Consider the following 15,875-nt stretch of genomic DNA (forward strand, 5'->3'; position numbering starts at 1 on the left):
TGGTACTGCTTGCATCCTCTTCAAAAATTCTGGAATTCTTGCAAGCACCATCTAAATATACCTGAGCGATCTGATTATTTTGCAACAACGATCTGATTATAAGGCACGCTGTAAGGGGGGGGGGGGGGTGCTCCGGATTGTTTTATCACATGTTTTCAATTGATTTTTAACGTGCATCCAATGCATGGTACACGAGTCTTTTTGATTTCCGCCCCCGTCGGAATTCGGCCGCCACAGCCGGGATCAAACCCACGACTTCGAGCTGTGCATCGCAAAGCCATAGCTACGATAGCAGGTGCCCTCTGTTACTATATTATTGCCACAACCATTGTATGGACAATCCATGCGAATTTTTTCCGTTGCTGTCGTAGTGAGGTTCCGTATGTATTTAGGTTTATGTATGCTATATGCCAGGTCATGCTATATGACATAGGGTATATGCAGGTTTTATCGCCACGCCATTCTGTCACTGAAGTTGTTCGTACCAGGTCTTACGTTCTTGACAAAATTATTCCTCATAATTTGCGACCCCTTTTCCCCCATGCAGGGCAGCCAACGACAACTACACCTGGTTAAGAACTGAAAGCCGGGCGAGTTGGTGCGGGTCCGTAGAGCGCTTTGCTTGTTCGCTTCGTTATTGGTCTTTGTCTTTCTGTCGTGCTGTAGTTAATAATGCGCATCTGGTTAACCTCCCTGCGTTTCTAGACGTTCCGTCTCTGTGTCACCTTTCTCTTTGGTTCGCTGCAAACGCAGCTTGTTGCGACGGTCGGCATCATTACGAGAATTTTCGAAGTGTGATGCCCGTTATTTCGAGGCGAAAATCTCTTTCTAGAGACATCCATCTATCATTCCTAAATCCGCTTAAATAAAGACAAAAAAAAAGTCGCTTTTAAACCTAACTACTTTCCTCTCAACCGTGCAGCGGTTCCTTTTGAAAAAGTTTAAACTCGCCTGCCACCAGTACGGCTCTTGTTTTAGTCGTCGTCGCAGCAGAATTGCTCAAAGTGTCTGACAGAACCTGCTGCGTTGGAAAGAAACATATTACGGACTGCGACTGCGTTTCACCAGCCTGGCCGCGGTTGGCCTTTGAACGAAACTCGAGCGCCTCCTACAGTGGACGCTTTCCATAAGTATACGAAGCCTTCTTTCCCTCGCTTTATTTGCACCTCATTCCTTTTGTGTGCGTCTCCCATAAATCGGTACGTGTTGAGAACTAGAACTGGAAACTGCTTTGTAGCGTGCTTTCCCGCAATATCCGGACGTATTAGGCACACTTCCTCTTAAGCGGGTGCATTTTCCTTGGGAATGTGCCAATGCCGGCTTTATAGACAGCTATGAAAAGACCAGCCGTCATGAAAGAAAAGTGGACACCGTTTGTCTTCCAAGAACGCGTACTGATACAAATCGTAAGGTTAACTCCCGTGTTCGAGGACGTTTCCACATTCGACACTCCGCCTCGACCCACTGGGTGGACAATGAATAAATATTTGATGGATGGATATCACGAGCGTCCTCTTTGAAACAGGATGGTGGCGGATGCCACCAAGCTCGCTGTGTTGCCGTGATATTTAGAGTCTACTGTCTACTACTGTACATTTTACATATTTTATATCAATGGTTCACCGTCTGTTCAAGTAGCGATTCTTTCTGAACGGCCAGCTGCCGTTGCGACGGTCCATCTTCCCGTTCTAAAATAAATATCTACATACCGCCTATCTTCTGTTCAAAAAGAGCGCACGCCAGAGGAAACGCAGCCCCCGAAGAATGAACCTGGCATAGGTTCGAGCTGCAGTGCCAACCAGTCAAAAAGCAGATATGAATGTCTTATTTGGATCGAACGACAATACATCATAACGGTGACAATATGGCATGCCACAGTAGACAGAGAGATATGTAAAATAGGACAAGAAGGAAGCAAGGAAGAAAAAAGAGGACAAGTAAACGCAGGAGGGAAGTTAACCAGTTTAGCTCAACCGGTTTTCTACTCTACACATGGGAGCGGGATGGGGGGGATGAAAGGTGGAGAAGGGAGAGAGAGAGCACATAGCACAGCACACACATGGAGAAGAAGAAGGTAGGGAGGGTACTGGTATGGGCTAGTGGGTTACAATTCACGATCAATGTTATTTGCGCACCACCAGGAACGAGGACTGGGGAACGACAGACACGAGACACAAGTGCTTGCGTCTCTCGTACCGCAGTCCTCGTCACCAAGTTGTGCGCAAATAACATTGATCACGAAGGTAGCGAGGTTGCTAAGCATCCGGTTGGCTATATACTCTGCATAGGGAGGTATATGGGAGGGAATGGAAATATCGAAGCAAGAGAAAAATTTATTTGAACACACGCACGCTCAAGAAAAGTGCCACGTTTGAAGGCTAACATACAGGCCTGTCAATATATAAATATTAAAAAGAAATCATGTAACTGTGTCTTGGGAGCCTCGCGCATCGAGGAACGGTGCACAAGGCTTCATGATATCACTTTTCTTTTCTCGATAAAAATCTTCTGTTGCCGATTAGCCCTGAAACAGCCTAGATGGCAAATCCCTCACACAGCGAAGGAAGAAGGAATTTTTAGTAGCCAACAATAGACATATTTGTTCCGACCTTGGCACATGAGTCCAATGGTCCTGACGCCATTCGTCCCATCCTAGATGAGAAAGGATTCTGCTCAAATAGAGCGAGTTAAAAAAAATAACATTTAACATAGTAAACGACATAAACTCACAGTGCGCCTCATGTATCCTTGTTTCTCCTTCCGTCGGCTTCGTACAACGCCGCTACCTTTCACTTTCTTCTTTGTTTCTTTTAGACGTAGGAAAACCCGTCCGACCCGCTGCTCTTGTGATGTCGTGCAATTACGGAAGCGTCACGTGCTGCTGCCAGGCTTTCTTCTGCGACATTCGCGAAAAGTGACGAACACTTCATTGCTTTCATTGCTCCGTAATCGCCGCGATGCCTGCACATTAAAGCAGAACCAATTTAGGTGGCAGTGCGCTCCTCGACGCTTAATTTTGAAGGCTGGAAATTTTTCCTTTCCAGGCGTCGCATTCCGCTTTCCTTTTTCTTTGTCTTGTTTTTCGAAGTTCTCCGGCGTAACCAAATTGCGTAGGTGACAGCGTCGTTTTGCGCAGTTCACTAGAACAAAGGGGATGAAAACTGCTCTCTTGCACCGCCGGGCGTTTCTAATCAACAGGCGTTTCTACTCAACAGGCGTTAGTTCTTTTCTCGAAATGAAATAAGTTCTCATGTACTTTGGCCCTAGTTTAGTGGCGTTAAAATTCTTTATCGCATTTTTTTTGTTTTGCGGTGTCGTCATTCACTTCCTTTTTTCCTCAGCATACACATTTGCCAGGACACGCACTCCATCGTCAGACTGGCACACTGAAGTGAACAAATATGCGACATGCGATTTTGTTTTCCTGTATTTAGAGGTGGTTTCTTGTATAAAAAAAAAAGTAAAGTAAGAACGGAGGTTTCTCTTCTTTTGCTCAATCGTAAAAGTTTTCATAGCGCGAACTTCGTGAACAATTTGAATTTATTCGTGAAAATTTGGCACCCGGCCTTGAATGTAGGTAAGCAACGTGGTGGTCGTAAGTGTGAGTGTTCACTGCATATTATGATTTGAAGGCGGACCTATTGGCTGCCACAATTTCTCTCTTTTTCTTTGATTCTGTGTTCGGAAAACTTTCCAGCCGTAAATTCACCCTGCGCCGCCCGCGCTTACGCGTTTCAGTGTTGTTTCGTTATCGCGTAGTGCTGCACCGGTTTTGCTGGCCCGTGAAACTCGCACAAATTGCAAGTAGCAGAGAATTTCACCTAGATGCACTGGCTCGGGATTCCCGAACGGCCACGCCACTTGTCAAAATGCATGCTACAGCAGCGAGTCGTGGCAGCAGTTGGAGCAGCAGTGGTTGTGGCTCGCTTTCTCCATGCTCCGGCGTTTGCGTTTTGCGCAAAACACCTTACCGCCGTCTGTCCGGCGTCGTCTTACTCACCGATGGCCGCGAAGGGCAGTCATGGCGTTCGCAACGTCACCACTCCCCGTTTCGTTGGCGGCAGACTTGAATTGCGATAGAGGTACTCGTACCCTTAAGATGCCATTTTCTCGTAAACGAAGTCTTTACTTTTGGCATGAAAAAAGCGTCGCGATTTTTCGGGAATGATATTTAAACAGTCCACGTCGAGTTAGTATTTGCCTTTAATGTCCCTTTAACAAGAATGATCTTTAATGATCCATTAGTAAACTGAATAAAATAAAGCAAATTTAAACCTAAGCGTATAGTGTTATGTAGCTGCGCCCCATAAAGAACAAAGTCAACTTTTCTCCTTGCTTTGTTTGTGCTCTCGCAAACTTAAGATTTCTTACGATCGTCATAAAGAGATAGAGAAAGATAATTTATTTGAATGAAGGCAGAGAGGTCGTCCTGAGCTAACGCGCTCTAGCCTGCTACTCTGTACAGGGGGAGAGGGAACGGGGACATAAAGATGTGATGAGGGATGATGATGACATAGCAAGAGGGATGCGCAAAGGTGAAAGCAAGTTCAACACTCTGATGTTAAACATTCACAAATGTCATCCATGAAGCAACAATCAGGTTTCGCATCAAGTCTGTAGTCGCCAATTTGAGTGAACTTAAATATAGAGGCGCTAGCACGAAGCTGGTGGGTGGGCCTCCCCTGCGTGAGTAGCACACGCGCCAAACGAAAGCTTTATAGCATGTAAAGAGCTGCGATAAGTGGCTCCAGCACGGCGAGCAGTTGCAGGACACTTTTAGCGGCCGGATTCTGGAGACCACCGAGAATCACGCGCATTGACTTCACCAGGGGCTTCAGTATTTCCTGTACGCTCTCCTTCTGATCGTGTCCATCTCCTTGCTTGCCCGCAGTGCCACCGGCTTCATTGGCCCTATCATTCTTGGCTTCATGGCGCACAGGACCACTAGGGCCCGCTGGCATGGCCGTGGGCCTAGAGGGCAGTAAAGGCCATTCCATGGATGTATCAGCCGACGGAGGCGAATATTTGCCGCGTGCTGTCATCGATCTTGAATTAGCAGTAGGCGCCGTTACTGTCCTCGATACACGCACAGGCAGAGGTGGTCCTGCTGCCTGTGCCCCGCTATGTAGTTCTCTTGAAATGGCTTTGTGGCGCTTCTTTCGCGAGCGTTGCTCACTTTGGCGAACAGATCGAGCAGCCTCTTTACGTTAAAGTTGGTCTCTTGCCATTTTTTCAAGGATACGAACTTCTTGTTTCGTCTTTCGGAATTCCTTTGAAGTCACTTCATGAGAGCCATTACAGTTGGGACATTTAAGTAAAGACGCAAACAGCGCTCACGTATCCTATCTTTAGACATTTCCGGCACTGAACAGGCCTCGGAACGAATGGTCGTACGCGGTATATCACGTAGCCCACTTTGACAGACGCTGCTAATGCCGAAGAAGCAAATAGTAGCTTTATACTTCGGTGAATGTCAAGAATGCGCACCGATTACCTCGAAGGACTCTTAAGGTCCGCATGCTTGATGTCAAGCTCCACGTGGGAAATCACACCAGACATTGTCTCTTTCCCGTAAGTAATAAAGGAGCGGACGCGGATTGCGCATGATCGTCATAAAGATTATCAGTAATGCCGCAGCAAGACTTCATTTAGATCTCGATCGATAACTGCCTCTTAATTAGTCGTTCTTTTCCGTTCCTTCTATTCCTACCTACCTCACTTCATACAAAGACACGCGTCCACTTTCTTAATTATCGTCCTCCTCATAGCTTAACACCAGATAATAGCTGCCCGTTCAGAAAACTGTAAAATCCCAAAGCGCCTAAATGCTAGACCGTGGAAAAACGTATGTTCTGCGCAGTTGGTCGCTAATCCTGACTGTCTGTTGTGAAAGAAAAGGCACACACGTTTATTCGTGGAGCCCTGCACGGACGTTAAATGCGTCCAGTGCTTAAATTAAAGCTTCCCCTAGAGCGAAGCAGAAAATAAACGCAAGAATTTGATATCATGCCACACTGAAACTTTTCAGAAATCATAGAACAATACAAACAGAATGCTCGCATCTCGGGAAAAACAAAACAAAAAAGCTATTAGGCACCAAGATAAAAAGAAAGGCAAAACCGAAAGCGATAGACAAACGGGCGAGACGTATAAAGGTTCCACCGTTTCGTCTATTCAGCTTTTCTCTTTGATTTTATTTCGCGTCGACTTTATTGCTGGGCTGAGGAAAAAGAGAGGGAAAGAAAGGGAACGGGCAGGCGGAAAAAAGAGAAATAGAAAGCAAGAAAGTGTAACACAAGAATTGCTGCATTTGAAATAGTCGGACGGTGCCACAAAGAATAGAAACTATGACTCGTGAGGTAACAGTTTACTTTGATTTTATTGTCTTCGCTTTCCTTTCGTAATGCAAGGTTTCTTCTCACCGTGTTTTCCTTTTTCTTTTAAAGGGGGGGGGGGGGAGGACGTATATATTAACAGAATTTCTATTGAGACGTTTCCGAGGTTTCTGCATAACATTCACCCACCCCAGGTTTCTCTAATTAGGAACGAAGAAATCTTCCCATCAAGATTTTCCGCAGTTTCAAATCTCCGTTTTCTACACTAACAATTTTTTGTACATCTGTTACACAATTTTACATTTTCTGACCTGAAAAGCGCTCTCGGCTTTGAAGCTTAGCAGCGCAGTTATGAACGGACAAATGGCTCAAAGTTCAGCAGAAACACTCAAATTTGCCTCCAATTAACTGGCCTTAAGCGCCTAGAAACTCATGCCGCAGATAAAGGTATTCCATAGTATGAAATACTCAGCATGGAGAGATGCTTAGCACACAGTCACGCGTCAGTTTCCAACCACACATGTTACGAGTACTCGTCACAAGAAGGCCACCTTCAATTTTAAGGATGCAGAGTAGCACTAGTTGGGGCCGTCGAATTTCTCAATAAGCAGCGCTGGCTAAAGGACCACAGACAGACGGACAGCATGGACAGACACAGCGCATTTGCTGCCACACCACAGTGCACGTGTATGGATTACACGACGCGCTGTCGCCAGCCTCGATGGCTCAGAACCATTGTTTTGTAGCACGATGTCATGCGTTCGAGCCCCGATGCTGTTTCGGGACATCAAAAAGACCGAACAAAATTAGATCGAGCTGTATTTGTAAATCACGCTGTTTACAAACAGAGTTCACGAAAGACTACCGAGTAAACCCTCTAAAACAACACAAATTACAACAGCTTATAAATATGAAGAACTCTGCAGCTGGCGCTAGTTTTACCGAGCAGTTAGGAATGTTTGACAAGTAAGTTTTACTGTTAAGTGTAAAAGCAATAAAGCTGCCAACAGAAGAAGCCGTACGCGCATGGGGCATGTTCCCTGTAACACGCGCTTATAATATAATATAGGACAAAATACTTCTTTTCCCTTGACTAACTTGACTCAAAAATGCACGACAGGAAGTTTGCTGGGGTCATGAACACACAGCTTGGAGGGGGGAGGTGAAGCGATGAAGAAATGTGCTTGTATACAATACCAGAACAGCGACTCTTACAGCTAGAAGAGATAATAATAATAATATTTGGGGTTTTACGTGCCAAAACCACTTTCTGATTATGAGGCACGCCGTAGTGGAGGACTCCGGAAATTTTGAGCACGTGGGGTTCTTTAACGTGCACCTAAATCTAAGCACACGGGTGTTTTCGCATTTCGCCCCCATCGAAATGCGGCCGCCGTGGCCGAGATTCGATCCTGCGACCTCGTGCTCAGCAGCCCAACACCATAGCCACTGAGCAACCACGGCGGGTAGCTAGAAGAGAAATAGAAAGCGAGAAAAGCAAAACAAAAAAATAGAAAAGCTGGCGTTGACCCCGTCTTCGTTTTTTTGCAGTACCTCGTCCTAACGTCTTGTATTTTGACAAATTACGCGTTGTAATTCGAGCTCATTAGTTAATGTTTATCAATAAAAATGGACCACGTGGATTTCTACTGGAGCGAACGACGGAATTCAGCCAGCTCCGAGAACTTTTCCTGCACTTCATCGGACAAAATACAAGAAGAAACGATGGAAAACACGGGGAAGGCGGGAGATGGAAATTCAAGACGATGAACAAAACGAGAACAAGGTGAAAGCAGGAACCAACGTTTCGACAAGTGGGCTTGTATTCTTGAAGGCGACATATGCTTTCCTCGCCACTGTATATATAGGTGAGGGGAGATGGTGCAAAGCGGGTTAGTGCGGCAACGAGCGAAGGTGTGTCAGTGTGTCGAATTGAGAATAACGGAGCGCTGTGCACAAGGCCTGGGACCCGGCCGAATGTCAAGCACGTGTCAACGCCCGCGTGTTAGCCGGCTTGTAAACGGCGTCTGACACGCCGGCTGGAAAAAAAAAAAGAAAAAGAAGGCAGGGAAAAAAAAAGAAAAAAAAAACAAGGCTAGGAAACCAAACTAAGTGTTGTCTATAGCTTGAAATTTAGCGTAGCAAATAGATTCTAAAGCTCCCTTTAAACGTTCAAGCATATTGGTTGCAATGTCTTGAACTTATGGATGAGGTATGATTCTCTGTATTTTCTTTCACGTTCAGAACGAAAATTTGTCTGTAAGATGTAGAGTTTAAGTTAATCAAAGTTATGACCTGGTTGGTTGAAATGCTCGTCGACGGCCTTGGGAAGCTTTTTAGGTGTGTCCGCGTGATGTCCGTTTAATCGGACGTGAACACTGATTGTCCTATTTCACCGATATATTGTTTTTTACAGAAGGAACATTCAAGCATACAAATCACATCCGAACTTGTACAAGTGAAGCTAGATTTGACTTCGTGAGTCAGAAAAAGAAACTATGACATTCGTGACGTCCCAGTCACGTGTAGGCGTGCAATTTCAGCACAGAATTCAAACAAAGAAGCTTTGGCCATCGGTTGCCACTATTACCACTGAAATAACAAAAAAGTTTTGAAAGAATACGTTATCGCTGCGAACTGATTTAGTGTTCTCTTCGCTGCCCCTAAGGTATGACGCCCAGTTTAAAACTCTATTTCTTTCATAAACAAATGTCATCTCTTGTCTTTTGTCGACTTAGATGTGCAAGTTATTGGCGAATACCTTGTACGAAAAATTTATACTCCTGCGCTGTCTCTTTGAAAAGATATGGCGGCACTAGTAACCCCTAATGATGTCTATGGAACCACAATTGAAGGTACTTTTTTCATAGCTAACGTAAATCTACTGGAATTTCGTTGTGTTTTCTTCCTTTTTGCTGTTTGTACAAAAATCAAACAAGTAGCGATGGGCTAAAATTATTGTCAGCATGTTTCATTCTGTGATAAACCATCTCTGGTATAAGGGACGCAGTCTATACGGTGGTAACATGTTGGTTGCGCTTTCCAGGCTTTTCGCGTTGTCGAAACAAAACGGTGAATTGTAGTTATTTGTTGTAATTATGCGCTTTAGTACCTGAAACGAAAGTAAATATAAATTCTGGGGTCTCACGTGCCAGAACCATGATGTGATTATGAGGAACGTCGCAGCGGGGGACTACGGATTGATTTCGACGATCTGGGGTTCTTAAACGTGCACACAACGCACGGTAACGGGCGCATTTTGCATCCCGCCCTATCGAAATGCTACTGGTGCTGGTGGGATTCGACCGCGCGACCTCGGGCTCCGCGTCGCAATGCCAAAGCCACTACGTCACCACGGCGGGTCGGTTTAGTTTTCTCACTAGCAACAGTGTGGCGAAGAGTGCAAAGGCGAGGCAAAAAAATTTATCTTTGGAATCACACACGACAGCCTACGTGCGTGAAGCACCCGGTGACAAAAGTGTTTCAGCAAGTGCGTTGAAACTAAGCCGTTATTGTGGAGGGTGCCTGCCCTATTCTGGCTTGAAGCGCTTCGCTGTTAGGAAAAAAATCATAGATCTTGGCATTGTGTCAAACGGTGTCTAGCGCTGAATGAGTGCTTCAATGGTACGAATAGGTAAAGCGCAACCAAAGAGACTAACGTGAGCCTTTCGACTCAAGTTTGCTGTATCTGACACTCTATGTCATTTCATAAAAGCAAAGACAGGCACACTTTATTCACTAAAAGCAGTTAGCATAGACCCTGCTCTTTACACGTTCAAAATTTGTCTTACAATTCACCAACCGCACAATGCGAATGCATTCCATTACAGCACCAATGCTGCAAAACAAGCTAAAAGAAGTTTAGGTTCCCCATCGGCAAAATTAGACAAAAACAAGAATAAGGCAGAGACAAGCTACAGATTTGTGACTTTCAGCTCTCCCGAATGTTTTTCGTGAGCGCTGGACGCATTTCCTTCTCTTTTACCCATTACTTTAGCGTTCTTTTCAGTCGGGAACTGGCCGTAACATTCTCTCTAATAAACATAATTAAATAAAGCTTTGAGCACTTATTTCTTACGTATTTGTTCCTGTAATGAGCCATGGCTGGTCGCGACGCAGCAGTTTGTAAAGTGGACTCGCCTGAGTAGACAATCGAGGAACAAATTTCCCGTAGTAATTTACAATGCCCAGAAATCTATAACAATAAAATCTGATGGAAACTTTTAATATGAGTTCATTTTAAGAAAGCCTGGCCCATCAGAGGAACATGCTTTTTTTTTTGGTGATTTCACCGTTACGTTCAAATAATTATTCAGATCTCGTTAGGTTCGGTTCACTTCGCAGATTAATGTCTATCCTGTGTGACCGCCAACATTGGTTTGGTTAATCTGAGCTAAATTTAAGTTAAAGGTGCGGGCGTGAGATCCACATTTGGGAACTATATTTTTAAAGTAAATATGTATGTTTTTCTTTTTTGGTCAGAAAGTTATCTCTTTAAGGTACCACTAATACTCTGAGTTCCTACTCTTCTAAAATATATAGTATATTCCGAACATGGCGACATGCCTTTTAAAGTTCATATTAAATGGTGAAAAAAATCAGTCAAGCTATTGTTTATTAGAAGGCTACGTGCGGAGACGTTGTTTACTCTTTTTCGCTCACTCAGCTCTAGATTTTTTGAATACGTGGTATTGATTGGTGCTACACTACATTTTTAGTTATCGCTTTCATGCGATACGTGTAGCCGTCAGCATTAAAATGTGCCTAATCTCTTATTTTCATTTCGATAAATCAAGAATGATCACTTGAGCAGCACAACTTTCATCACACCACCACGAACGCCTACCGCAGACGTCGCAAATAAAAGGAGGGCAGAAAATCCACACATTCGCGTACGAACCGTTTCTCCGTAGTTTCGTCTTGTAGAACTCGAGGGTGTGCTTATATTGGAGAGCATACGGTAAATTCAACGAAATTTATACGGGCCGCTTACCACTGCAGCAACATTATATCTTGTTCACATCAATCACGATTCTATGAAAAAAAAAAGGGAAAAGTGTGGGGGCCACTCGTATCCCGCAGGCGGAGAGATCGACATCTCCAAGTTAGAACAGTCTTTTCTTTCTTTTTCTTGCCTCTTTGAAAATTCACTTCCACGCGCAATGCCCTCTGTCACACTAATTTTAACGCGCTCGGTCTCGAAGGAAGGTCACAGAGGCGACCGACGTACACGTGCCAACACACTTGAAAAACTTTCGCAAAGTATCGGCATAGAGCCAACCGACTGCAGTTTTTTCCCCCAAAATCACAGGAATATAAATGAGCGGAACACCGGACTCCGCAATGACGACATTTCCACAATACAATGGCAGAGACCCGAGTTGTAGCCGCACGAAAGACGACGCATTTTCCCGTTTAAATCGCTCAACCTTGTTTCTGCCTTATTTATTACTACCACATTTCTCTGACCGGTGTGTCAGGTTTTCGCTGCAACGGTTCATGCCGACCTGTCACCACTCCTGCCTCAGCCCATACATAACCTGCTTCGCGCACTGTGAGGACAGGTTATCCCTTTCCTTTTCTGGTTTGTTTCGCAACAAGAATTCGGTTCTACGCTCTCTCTCTTTCTCAGTATATCTCATTCTATTCCCCTGCCCACCCCCCCTCTCCTTGTGTTTTGCATAGCCAACAGATGCCTCACATTTAGGCGCTCGCGCACGGGCGCGCGAAGTCGTGCGCATCACACGCAACCGCAGCGCTGTTCACCTTCTTTATTTATTCTTTAAAATTTATTTATTTTTCATTTATATTTTATTTATTTTTTACGCCCGGCCGGCTTTTCGGTTCTCCCCAACCAACGCTTCTCAATAACCCAAGTTCCGCTTCTTTCGAATTCTTTTGTTCCACACACCCGTAACCTTTCTTCGGGACGAAACCCTATCAACATGTGGGCTTCCATCTGCAACAGAAGCGTGCTTTCCTGAATCACAGTTTTCTGTTTACGAGGCATAGTCTCCGTTTAGTTACCGAAGCTACAGCGCTAGGTTCAGCGTCTGAAGAATTCCGAATGTTCGACATTTGCATTTCACACGTTGGAAAGGCATCCTGGAAGGACGCCAACAAGACCGACTTTCGCATTTGATAGCGCCAATGTCTGCTCTCATGTCGCGCCGAGAAGACAAAAACAATCAAAAGCAAATAAAAAAGAAAACAAAGGAGGACATTATACACTTTGTCGACAAAAGCAAAGAGAAACCTAGTCAGAATGGAGATTTTGCGGAAGCGAAATCGTCTGCTGCATCACATCAAAGAGCCATGCACGTAACGACGTGCTGTCTGCATAAATATTAGAGCATTCCGCAAGATAGGCTCACACCAGCGGCAACGTCGTCTATACAGCATGCTTCGAGTGTTGCTCGCATAGAACGCTGGATAGTCACGGTCAAACGTTCGTAAAAATCCAACGTGCCGAGAATTCGGTGCGAATTTTTTCTTCCACGTAAGGACATATCGAGGGAAGAACCATTTCAAACTGCGACCAAATGGTAATGCATGTGGTAAGGTGTCAAAAGAAACGAAGGAATACGATTGGTTAGGTGCGTCAGAGATGTGAACAGTAAAGACTTTTCGAAATGAGGCGATGAAAGAGAGAGAGAGAGAGAGAGAGAAAAGTTTGCTGTCGCCATCACAGAAATCTATTACAGAAATCACAGAAATCATTAAGGAGTGTGCAGTGGAAGTCGGTGGTAACTCCGTTAGGCAGGATACCAGCAAACTATCGCAGGAGACGAAAGATCTGATCAAGCAACGCCAATGTATGAAAGCATCTAACCCTACAGCTAGAATAGAATTGGCAGAACTTTCGAAATTAATCAACAAGCGTAAGACAGCTGACATAAGGAAGTATAATATGGATAGAATTGAACATGCTCTCAGGAACGCAGGAAGCCTAAAAACAGGGAAGAAGAAACTAGGAATTGGCAAGAATCAGATGTATGCGTTAACAGACAAAGCCGGCAATATCATTACTAATATGGTTGAGATAGTTCAAGTGGCTGAGGATTTCTATAGAGATTTATACAGTACCAGTGGCACCCTCGACGATAATGGAAGAGAAATTAGTCCAGAGGAATTCGAAATCCCAAAGGTAACGCCGGAAGAAGTAAAGAAAGCCTTGGGAGATATGCAAAGGGGGAAGGCAGCTGGGGAGAATCAGGTAACAACAGATTTGTTTAAGGATAGTGGACAGATTGTTCTAGAGAAACTGGCCACCCTGTATACGCAATGCCTCATGACCTCGAGCGTACCGGAATCTTGAAAGAGCGCTAACATAATCCTAATTCATAAGAAAGGGGACGCCAATGACTTGAAAAATTATAGACCGATCAGCTTACTGTCCGTTGCCTACAAGCTATTTACTAAGGTAATCGCAAATAGAATCAGGAACACCTAAGACTTCTGTCAAGCAAAGGACCATGCAGGATTCCGTAAAGGCTACTCAACAATAGACCATATTCACACTATCAATCAGGTGATAGAGAAATGGGCGGAATATAACCAACCCTTATATATATATATATATATATATATATATATATATATATATATATATATATATATATATATATTATATATATATAGCTTGGGAGAAGGAGAAGAAGTCGCCAGTGGGAGCGGAAGCTTCTCGGCTCCCTCGATTTATGAGTGTTTCTGCAGTTTTTGTGCGTCCTACACCCGAAAGCGGCATATCATCTGAAAGATCAAGTCATCGCGAACCCAGGGATACCAACTTTTTGGGTGAGCGTGAACTTTGCGAGTTTTTACGGCACGAAAATCACACGAGTCCCGTGTGAGCGAGGCCAGGCCTAACGACAGTTGGGCCTGGCGCATCCTTCGTTGGACTCGGGGTTTGAACGAAATACCACCGAGATGGAGATAGACGAGGCAAGAACTGGGGAGACCCCGGATAACGGACCCAACGACGCAAAACGCGTTTCCGTGGGAGAAGACGCTGAAGGCGTTGCGGACGGTTGGATCGAAGTTACACACAGAAGAAGGCACCGCACGAACGCTACCCAGATGGCGGGAAAGGACGACACCCGCTCGCGAAGCCCGATGCCCCGAGGCGGCCGAAGCATAGTGAACAAAGTTCTACGAGCAAGTAGGATGCCCAGACTACCCAGGGATGATATCAAGATAATTGTTCGACCGAAAGACGGGCTGAATATAAGGAACACGTGCGGAACGAGTCTCGACGAGGCGATACGCAAAGAAGCGGTAGTGGGCGACGACGAGATGATAACGATCTGTCCCAATGCCATGCAAAACATCCTGGTGATAAGCACACCGGACGAGACAACTGCGACGAAAATCGCAAAGATCAAGTTTTTGACGATTAACGGGAAGAGGCACGAGACCAACGCGTACGTTTCGGCGCCCGAGCGAATGGCAAAAGGGATTATCCGCAACATTCCCCTGAAGTATACGCAAGACCAGCTCATGCATGCTCTGGTGAACTCGAGAAACCCCTCTTTAACATATGCCAAGCGGCTTGGCAGTACGACCACCGTGATATTGCTGTATGAGGGAAACAGAGTCCCCACATGGGCTTACTTCAATAGCATCATGATAAGAGTATCATTGTATCGGAAACAGATTGACTTTTGCAAAGAGTGCGGCAGGCTCGGCCACCGACCCGACGTATGCCCTAGACCGGAGATCAAACTATGCCCGGCCTGCGGGTCGAAGAACCCGAGCATCGAACACGAGTGCACGCCCAAGTGCCGGATCTGCGGCGAGGCGCACCCAACGGCCGACCGAATGTGCAAGGCCAAATATAAGTTGCCACACATTGTGAAGGAGAGAAGGGGGCGGGCGAGAAGCAGAGAAGAAAAGGAACACACATTGGAAGAAGGAAAGACCCCTCAGCGGACCCTATCACCATCGGGGTACAGTATGGCGCAGGGAAAAGGCCAAAGTCGCTCGAGATCCGGATCCCTCTCGCCGATAAGAAGACGTAGCCGAAGTCGTAACAGACCTAAGAACAGAAGTCGAAGCCGGAGTCGGAGTGGAAGCCGCAACCGAAACCGAAACCGCCCCATGCCAGACGGCGTGCGGGCCACACATGGCGAGATACAGACAGGGCCGCGCAAGGTCACCTGGTCCGACATAGTCGCGGAAAGAAATGGATCCTCTGTAGAGAGCACCCCACTTTCTGGCAGCACGAGGGAAGCCCCCGACTCCCTCCTGGCGGCGAGGATGGAGAAAATGGAGCGAGAGAATAAGGAACTTCGAGAAGAGCTGGGCAGGGCCAGAAAGCAGAACGAACAATCAGCGAGGAAAATCGACGAGCTACAACAGACGCTCAACGAAATCTTGAAGGGCATGAGAGAATCCCCTCATGAAAGGATCTCCTCCTTCACCTCCCGCGAGGCCGCCGAGCGAGGCGATGCGACCGCGACAGGAGGCGAAGTAGGCCAGATGGACATGTGTTGCGTCGAAGAAGAAGCGCCGGCAGCGGCGGGCTCCAAGCGCAAGGGC

This window comes from Dermacentor variabilis, chromosome 6 (assembly GCF_050947875.1).
Source record: "Dermacentor variabilis isolate Ectoservices chromosome 6, ASM5094787v1, whole genome shotgun sequence".
NCBI lineage: Eukaryota > Metazoa > Arthropoda > Arachnida > Ixodida > Ixodidae > Dermacentor > Dermacentor variabilis.